The sequence below is a fragment of the Carlito syrichta genome, unplaced genomic scaffold (assembly GCF_000164805.1).
Source record: "Carlito syrichta isolate Samal-C Ts95f unplaced genomic scaffold, Tarsius_syrichta-2.0.1 Scaffold288318, whole genome shotgun sequence".
NCBI classification, from domain to species: Eukaryota; Metazoa; Chordata; class Mammalia; order Primates; family Tarsiidae; genus Carlito; species Carlito syrichta.
The window spans coordinates 60,967-71,127 of record NW_007232414.1 but is presented as its reverse complement, the minus strand read 5'-3'; positions in this window follow the sequence as shown (position 1 = coordinate 71,127).

The window sequence follows — 10,161 nt, the reverse complement described above, 5'->3', positions numbered from 1 at the left end:
GGTGTTTCCTCAAGCATGAGGAAGGACAATCCCAATATTATTTCACAGTTCCTTATGCTTGGTTAATGTTCCTCACAAACAATACAACAATTCGAACATCATAATATTCTAATAATCAATAACTTCTAAAACTTATGCATACCCAACACCTAATGACTAACTTAAATCCTAATACCTTTCTATTCTGTGCTAATTTTACCTGTACTATAAAAAACTCTTAATTATAGCTCAAACAAGTTCCTAAAGAATGTGGCCCAGTCCAAAGATCACGCTGGGCTGTTTCCAGGAACAAATGATTATGATCTCTTAACAAAATGGCTATTCTAAAATCCTATGTATCTATCTTAATTACTATAAAAGTTTCTAATTCCTAATCCTAATATATAAAGCTGATCATCAGCAATAAAGCTTCTAAAATAAAACCCAAATACAAACTGTAATTGTACTAAAGCCAAAACCACAATTGGTAGAAAGTGGGAACACTGAAATTTCTAAAGTTAACTGGATTCTTATAAATATATCATGTTTGATCATGTTTGAACTAACATGATTCCCTGATGTAGCATGACCTATTCTACAATACTTTCTATGAATAAAATAAATTCAGCTTCTATAATAAGTAGAAAGAACCTACACTAATTGTAGCTAAAGAACCAGTTTAAAAGAATGCAGCCCAGCCCAAAGTGGACGCTGGGCCCTTAGGAATGTGACCCAGTCCAAAGTTCGTGCTGGATCATTTCTAGTAACTCTAGATAATCATCTATACCATCTAAAGCTGGAAACAGCTCTCTAAATGTATATACTAATTCTACAAATATACTTTTAAATCTTATAAAGAAACTTGTATCATATGTAAGGCTCCCAAATGTGACCTGAGTTTGAACTGTGTTAAGTTTAAAGCTGAAACCTCAGTCTGTGAGAAACGGGAACAATGGATCCCTAGAGTCAGCCATGCTTGTCATACTCTCAGAACTTCACGCTTAGATCATCAAAGTCCCTGCTAGTGGGTCATGCCAAACAACAAAGAAGAGAGGAGGGAATGGGCCTTCAGCTCCTGAACCCAACCTGGTGGTCTCAGGGCCTGCAGCCCACCTGGATCCCTAACGCTCAGGCGGGCCTCCATGGCTGGCTCCCAACATACACTGAGCTCAATTGCAAAAGAGTGGTAAAGGATTGTAGCCATTCCATGGTATCTGATGCTTATCATATTTCTTCATTTTACATTTGTATACTTTATAAAGATCTTTTTATGAAATCAATTTTGGTGGAAGAGGAGGATATGTTTGTTTGCTTGGGGTCTCACTGTGTTACCCACTGGAATGAAAGTAGCATAATCATGGCTGACCACAGTCTCAACCCTCTGGGTTCAGGCAATCCTCCTGCCTCAGTCTGCCGAGTAGCTGGAACTATAGGCATGCTTCATCATGCCCAGCTAATTTTTTGATGTTTTGTAGAGATAAGGTCTCACTATGTTGTTCAGGATGGTCTCAAACTCCTGGGATCAAGCAATCCTCCCACCTCAGCCTCCAAAAGTGCTGAGATTATAGGTGTGAGCTACCATACCCAACCTGGAAAAAGGTTTTGGTTTTTTTTTTAGATTGACAAATATAGTTTATTTAGAAAGTAAATTAGAGAGAGAGAGGAGGTTCACCTCCCCAAAGTAGGGGAGGGGGTACAAAGCTTAGGAAACATGGCAGCAGCCATAGCTCAAAGAGCACATGACCACACCATAGCTCAGCAAGGCAATGGCGGCTCAAAGGTTTTTTATTTCTGAATTTGCGACCTGATTTCTGAAGTTGTCACAAATAGCCACTTATCAACCAATCCCTTCTACTTGGCACCTGACATTTTTATAATCACTTTATGCTATTAATGACTAGTCACATCATAGGACTTATAAGGATGCTCAACAAACATGGAAAAATTTATAATAAAAATGACACTTTAGGCAAAGCACAATGGCTCAGCCTGTAATCCTAACACTTTGGGAGGCTGATACAGAATAGCTTGTGTCCAGGAGTTTTAAGACTACCTAGGCAACATTGTGAGACCTAATCTGTACAAAAATTTCAATTATCTAGGCCTGGTGCTACATGCCTGTGATCCTAGCTACTTGGAAAGCTGAGGTGGAAGGGTCACCTGATCCTGGGAGGCTGAGGCTGCAGTGAGCTTTGATTGTGCTACTGTACTCCAACCTGTGTGACAGAGCAAGACCCTAACTCAAAGAAAATAACTTTTTAAATTAATATAATAATAAAATAAAACATTTTTAATATACAGAGTATGAAAGTACAGAGCCCAAAATGGAGTTTTCCTGGTCTTCTTGAGCACATACATGACAATAATTCTTCTCCAGAATCCTGGGTAAGTCACAAGACACCAAGATTAACATCTTGGCTGGGCATGGTTGCTCAGCCTGTAATCCCAGCACGTTGGGAGGCCGAGACAAGAGGATTGCCTGAGCCTGGGGGCTTGAGACCAGCCTGGGCAACTTGGTGAGACCTCATCTCTACAATAAATCAAAAAAATTAGCTGGGCATGGTGGCGTGTATCTGTAGTCCCAGCTTCTTGGAAGGCTAGGGCAGAAGGATCGCCAGAGCCCAGCAGGATGAGGCTGCGGTGGCCGTTAGTATGCCAGTGCACTCCCACCTGGGTGACAAGGGTGAGACTCCAACTCAAAAATAAAAATGAAAAATAAAAAAAAGATGAACATCTTTGTCTCAAGAATTTGTCTTTCAGCTACCCGCCCTGCCCTTCTCATCTATACAAATGTCTTACCCATTCAGCTACCAGCCCACCCTTGTCTATGTGCTCATGATTGACAAACCCTTCCATCTGTTATCAGAGATGCAAAAAACAGACCACCACCCCATCACTATGACAACAGCTCCTGTGTTACCTAAGAATGCTTACCTGCCCCCACTGAAAGGGAAGATTTAAAAGCCTTCAACCTCAAGCATTCGCCAACAAATTGTCCTTAAGCATTTGGCCCCCTCTCCAATCTTGGAGAGGTGGATCCATCCTTTTTCTCTGATCTACTTGCTAAATAAACTTTCTTTTCTAATCTAATTTCTATGTAGTTCTTTGCATATCCTTGGCACTGGCTTAGCTCACTGACCTAACAGATTGTATTTTTAAATCTACACAAGGAAGAGTGCAAAGTTTCCTATTCAAATGACATCATTCATAAAACAGCACTACTGTAAAAGTTAGATATTATGAGAAAAATAAGAAAATAGGTTTTACCAAACTACTTATTCTTCAAAGGAGCATACTAATCTTCTGAAAAATAACTCTTGGGTTCCTGAAAATGGCCTTATATTTTCTTCAGATGTCTGATCTATGTACTTCATTATCAGTTCTTTATGCCTGGTATATTTATTGGTCTTATTTTTCTCACTATTACTCATGATTATGTATGTACTTTGGGGCTTACCATATTGAGAATAGCCCAAGGTGACAGCCAGTATAATAAGGTGAATTGACCTGGACTATCTGCTCACTGAGAGAGCTCAGGAGCTTCTCCCTCAGCAGTCCTAGTTGTCATTTCTCACAGTGAGAACTGATGTGTGCATTTAGATATTTAAGTTTTTAATATATCAGATAGAACCCAATTATCTATTGTACTCTTAGCAAAATATAAGTAGCTTCCATGGATTCTTCTTCTGTTTCATTACTCCCAGTTTCTCAACATATTATCACAAATCTCATGATTTTTCCATGATGGAGTTGCCAGAATTATCAAATAAATATGAAGAAAACAGAATTAAAATTTTGCCAGGCATGGTGTCTCATTCTATAATCCCAGCACTTTGGGATGCCAATGTGGGAAGATCGTTTGAATTCCAGAGTTTGAGAATAGCTTAGGCAACATAGCAAGACCCTGTTTCTGCAAAAAATCAAAAAATTATTCAGGCACAGTGGTACATGCCTGTAGTACCAGCTACTCAGGAGGCTGAAGTGGAAGGATTGCATGAGCCCAGAAGTTCTAAGCTGCAGTGAACCACGATTGTGCCACTGTACTCCAGGCTGGATGACAGAGTGAAACTTCAGTTTAAAAAAAAAAAAAGGTCGGGCGCGGTGGCTCAAGCCTGTAATCCCAGCACTTTGGAAGGCAGGGGCAAGAGGATTGCTTGAGCCCAGAGGTTCGAGACCAGCCAGGGCAACTTGGTAAGACCTCACCTCTACAATGGATAAAAAAATTAGCTGGGTGCCATAGTGTGCACCTGTAATTCCAACTACTTGGAAGGTTGGGGCAGAAGGATCACCTGAGCCCAGCAGGTCCAGGCTGCAGTGGCTATGAGCATGCCACAGCATTCCAACCTGGGCGACAGAGTGAGACTCCAACTCAAACAACAACAACAAAAAAAACAAACAAAAACAAAACCTTGGATAAAAACAAATGATGCTTCTGATATACTAAAGATGGTGATCAGCATTCAAGATGGAGTTATTTTTACCTTCATTGAGCTTCCTTTCCTATCCCACGGAGCCCACAGGGTTCAGGGCACTACCTGGAAACTCACATCCTGCACCAGGAGTGAGGATGAGAGAGGACTTCCATGGGCCGGGAGTCCAATGGGCATACTTGGGACAGGTATGTGTGTTGTTGCAACTGCCCACTCTGTCCTTTGCAGACACTGCTAGTCAATCATCATGAAATTTTCCATCTGGTGCCCAGTGAGCACTGACATGCTCTGGATGGCTCATGGGAAGTATCTGGGGACTCATGCCTTTCTAGTGGATCCTTCCTGACCAGATCTCAGAACCTACCATGTAAATGAGCATGCAAAGTGTCACCACCTGGCATCCTGGGAACACCCTGCCTTATTCAGAGATGGCACTTGGGTGACCAATTCTTGAGTGGAGAAGAAGAAAGTGTCATGGGAACTCCATTAAGGTCATGGAGTTCCCACACATAAGGCAGATTACTATGGGGCAGGGGTAGGCAGGAACCATTCAGCCTGGCTTCCCAAGACATACACTCTCTCTCCCACCACAGCTGGGGATGGGGGCATCCATAGAGCCTAGAAGATGAGACCTTGGTTAGTGGAGGTGCTGGGGTGTGGAGTGAAGGCAGCCGGGACAGAGCCCCCAGGTGAGGGAGGAGCAGGCTTGTCCTGTGAAGCCCAGGGCAAGTTACTGCCCTCTGTGGTCCTCTGTTTCCTCATATGGACAATACAGGGAGGATGTGCCTGAGGTTCTGGCCTCACTGGGTTGTGCTGAGGATCCAGGGAGGAAAGGAATTTGAGGACACTTATGCCTGGATTCTTCCTCAGAAAGATGATGCTAGGAACAACAGTGACAGCTACAGGAGACTGAGTCCTCAGGAGGCCCTGTGAGGCAGATGTGGTTTCCACCCACTTTCCAAATGAGCAAGTCTCAGGGAGGCCAGTTGCATGTCCAAGGTGATGTCCCAGTGAGCGTTGGAGCTGGGGTGGATCTAGATTCAGAGCTCACAGGAGATTGTGAGAGCATTACACCAGCTGATTCAGGCCAGGTGCCCAGGGTCTGAGGCTACAGGCCTGGGATGCAACTGCATGAGGGCAGAGTAGTCTCACCTTATCCCTGACTTTGCAGGTAGGAAACTCCAAGTTGGCCATACTGGGTAGAGAACCCAAGAGAGGCCAGATGAGGCAGGAGAGACAGAAGATGGTGCATGAGCCTGTGGCATCAGGGGTCAGAGGACAAGGTTTCTTCTCCCTCCCAGCTTGAAAGCTCCTACATCAAGAGAGAAGGGACCTTTGTCCCAGCCCTTCCCCCATCACCACAGGGTCCAAAATGCCTCCAGTAGAGACTAGAGCAAGGGCTGGGAGAGCAGGGCTCACGTGGACTTGGGGAGGGGTTGGGGGCAGAACCACACGACTTGTGAATTGCTAAAATCCCACCACAGTGGGAATAAGGGGTCCTTGGGGGCCATGGAGGCCAGCTGGGGGCAGGAGGGAGAGATCTGGGGGAGGCAGCAGGGGGTCTCTGGCGACTTTATGTGGGAGGCCTGGGGAGGAAGTGCAGGAGATAAAGATTAATGGGATTCAGGGAGTGGGCTGTGAATGGACAACTGAGGATAGGTGCTTATCACCACCACCATCCCCATGACTCAGGAAGTCGTCCCCTTCTGGGACACATTCCTCACTGACCTGATGATGCTGGACACAGCCATGAAGGACTGTTGAGGCAGGGTAGTTAGGATAGATTAGATATAGATAGACAAATTTCTTGTAGGCAGTTTTTGGTTTAAAGTGGAGAAGTGTACAGACATTATGTCTGTAGGTCAGACCTGCCCTGTGGGCTGGAATGTATACCTGCAAATCTACTTCACCTCCTCAGATTACCAAAAGAAGAACCCATCAATATTTAAGAATGGTGGAGCCCAACTTTCATCTCATGGTTTAGTATAATGTAATAATCACTAGGAATCCTTTAGGTTCCACGTTGAAGGTAAAAGCCTCAACCCCACCCCTTGCTTATCAAGGATGTAGAAATGTTAAGTAGAGCACTTTTTAGCTCATGAACTTGTGTGTATTCAGAAGTCTGGCAAGTCTCCTACAAAGGCAGTCCACAGCAGATACATGTACTTTATTCTCTTCATATCAAGTATTGCGAAAATATATCTAAGTCCTTTTGTCAAAAGCAAAAAGGTAGTCTTTCTCCAAGATCATGCCGAGGGATGTTCTTTTATATATCTCTCCCCTCTCTTTTGCTAAAAAATTCTATTTTTAAAACTTTGCTGGCCGCTCTGAAATTCCTTTCAGTGGTGAGTCAAAAAGTCCATGAGTTGTGTTGTACTCCACCCAACAATAGACATGAGGGAGAAGGGTGGACAGAACAGGACCAAGATCCTGACCATGGGAGGGGAGAGCCCTACTGACCCTGAGGGCTAAGTTCCAACAGCAAATTATTAAAAATGCTTCCAAAGCTATGTTTAAAAAGAGATATTTAAAAAGTTTTCAAGGGAATGCTATTCAGGGGAGAAAAGCAGACATTGTGTATTACCTCACTACACAAACTTGCCTACTGTTTTGGGAAAGATCAAGGGACCCGTTTGGTCCTGTTGGCCTGTGTTAACTATGGCTGAGGGATCCATAGCAGGATACCCAAGTCCTGGAAACCAGTCTGGGTAGGGTCAGGAAAGTGGCAGGTGTAGCTCCCAACATGGCTTGAGCGGTCCCTTCCAGGTATGTTGCAATTCCCAACCAATGAAGCAGGGCCTAGGCCTCTCCCTGTGACGTGTGCTCTAACAGTGGCAGAAGCGTCCCTCCAACAGGCCTGATCTGGGTGTGGGTCATGCAGCCACCCTGGGGGACCAAGGGGTGCTCCTTGGGTGCAGAGGTGGATTTATGGCAGCCAGGAGGAATGGAGGCGAAGGTGGCTTAAAACAGCAAGTGCCACGTTCTGGGTATTTTCATTTTAGTAAACTGAAGGATTCAGACAAATCCCCTCCAAGGGCCTTTCCGCGTGTTTCCCAAGATGCCTGAGAACTACTAGACCCTGTGCAAGCTCCACCCCTAAATGGGCTGCACTGCGCATGTGAGAAGAGTCTGACAAGAGCAGAAGGGGTGTGGCTGGGAAGATAAGAAGGAGCAGAGAAAGAAGGGGAAAAGTGGGAGAAACGTGGAGGAGGAGTGGGGGGAAGAGGCAGCGGGAGCTGAGCTCCAGGTGAGTGAGCAAAACCATGGCAACCCCAAGAGAGCTGTGAGAGGGCCCTGACCCCTTGCTGGTCTGTGAGAAGTCAAACTTCAGCCAGGGCAAGTCATGAAGCTGGCATCTCTCATGGAGACGTGACGTCACAATTACAGGATGAGACCTGCGCCCTGACCATCCTCATTCCCCACAGGCACCAGATTTAGAAACAGGACCCGCTAGGCATGGCAAAAGGGCTCTTGACTCCCGGGATCCCGGCAAGGCGAGAGGAGTCTTCGCCTGGCATGCTGGGAGCTGTAGTCTCTTCAGCACTCAGCCCGTTGGTCTCCGGGCCGCCGCACTATAATCCCAGCCTGCACCAGGTTGCGGCGCGGAGCAGCCCTGGAGGGCTAGGCGGGAGGCCGCGCCTGGCTCGGCTTGCTGTACTCTTTTTTTTTTTTTTTTTTTCTGAGTTGGAGTCTCACTCAGTCGCCCAGACAGGAGTGCAGTGGCCGCTTCCGGCCATCGCAGCCTCGACCTGCTGGGCTCCGGCGATCCTTCCGCCTCAGCCTTCCGAGTAGCCGGAATTACAGTCACGCGCTACCATGCCCGGCTGATTTTTTTATTTATTGTAGAGATGAGGTCTCGCCAAGTTGCCCAGGCGGGTCTCTAACCCGCGGGCTCAGGCATTCCATTCACCTCAACTCTTAACCGCTCCCAGTTAGTCGCTGGGCTGATGGACTACAATCCCAGCATGTGCTGGGCTCGGAGGCGTGCACAACTCTGGAGGGAGGGGCAGGGCAGTGCACACCTCTTGATGGCTAAGACTGGCTGCTGGTTCCCTGCTGACTCCTCGCCATGGGGCGAAGTAGGGAGGAGGACTTGAGGACGAGTCTGGGCTGGTCAGAGGGGAGGATGTGATGCTGGGAAGTCACCTTGCCTTTGTCCAAATGAGGCTGACCCTGTGCAGCTCGGAAGCCTCTCCCACCCACGATGTCAGAAGAAAACAGTGAGTGCTAACTGCCCGCCTCCCCTCTCCTCACCACTCGCCCCCAACAAGCAGCAAAAGAGATCAGAAGCCCAGGGTAGAGGCTAGAGGTCCCATCCCCCAACTGTGAACTGAATGCCTTGGCAGTTGTGACCAAGGCTGTGAAAGGGAGACAGAGAGAGTCCAGGAGATGCTGAGTTAAGTCACCTCCCCACCTCCCCTGCCCGGCTATCAGTCGCATGCAGCAGGGCGGTGAAAATTCTAACATCTCAAATTTCAACCGCGAAGAGACCTGCAGTCACAGACCTGCAGTCCCAGAACCGCTACAAGAAGGAAGGTAAAGTGTGAAGAAATCTCTACTATAAATGGTTTTTTGTTTTTGTTCTTTTCTATTTTTTATTGTTTATTTACTTTTCCCTTTTTTTAGGTTTTCATTTTGTTTTGTTGGTTGGTTTGTTTTCCCTTTTCTTTCCTCCTTGTGCTTGTTCTTGTTCTTTTTCTTTTCTCTCTTCCCTCTCTGTTCTCTTATACTTTATCTTGCACTCAAGGGTTACACAAGTGTACCCATTCTCCAGATAGCGATCAGTAGATTCTAAATCCTTGCACACGCCCACACCCATAGTAAGTGCTCAGCGTTGTGAAGAGATAGCACAATGCCCCACTCCCAGCCCTATGTTATAATCAAACAAATTCAGAGGCCCAGTTCAGGGAAGGACAGGAGGTAGAGCAAACAACAGAAATGACTACTTCTCCATTTCTGACTGAGCAATGAAATTAAAGAAAAAGGTAAGGGAACTACCACAAATGAGGAAAGGTCAAAGGAAATTTACTGGTAAACTTCCAAAGCCCCAAAGAGACAGTGCCTGAGAAAACAGCTATTGGAACAGAAACATTGGATAACTCTAAGAACGATTGTACTCAGAAGATACTTACAGAGATCATAGAATGGATGGATGAAGTCAATAAAAATCAAGAAAAGCAAGGACAAAAACTAAATGAAATTGCAAGAGAGTTGGACAAACTCCAGAAAGTGTATTTGGAAATAATGGAATTAAAGAACTCCACCCAAAAAACAGATAACAAACTGATAAGCATAGTAAGCAGAATTGACTAAGCAGAAGAGAGAATCTCAGAGCTGGAAGACCACAATTTGGAATTAAAAATCTATTAAAAATATAGAAAAAAAACTTAAGTGTAAATAAGAGACTCTCCAAGAGATGTGTAATTTTATCATGGAGCCAAACCTACATCTGATCAGTATCCCTGAAGTTAAAAGGGAAATGAAGAACACCTTGGAACAAACATGAAGTCATCCAAGAAAACTTTCCTCAACTTGCCAGAGAGATGACTATACAAGCACAAGAGATTCAGAAAACCTCTGAAAGACATCTTATGAGAATACCAATCCCTAGACACATAGTAATTTGCCTACATAAAATATAAAAGAAAAAATCCAAAGGGAAGCCAGAGAAAAAGGTCAGACTATCTACCAGGGAGACCAATCAGAGCCATTCCAGACCTGAAGAAACTCTACAGGCCACATGGGATTGGAC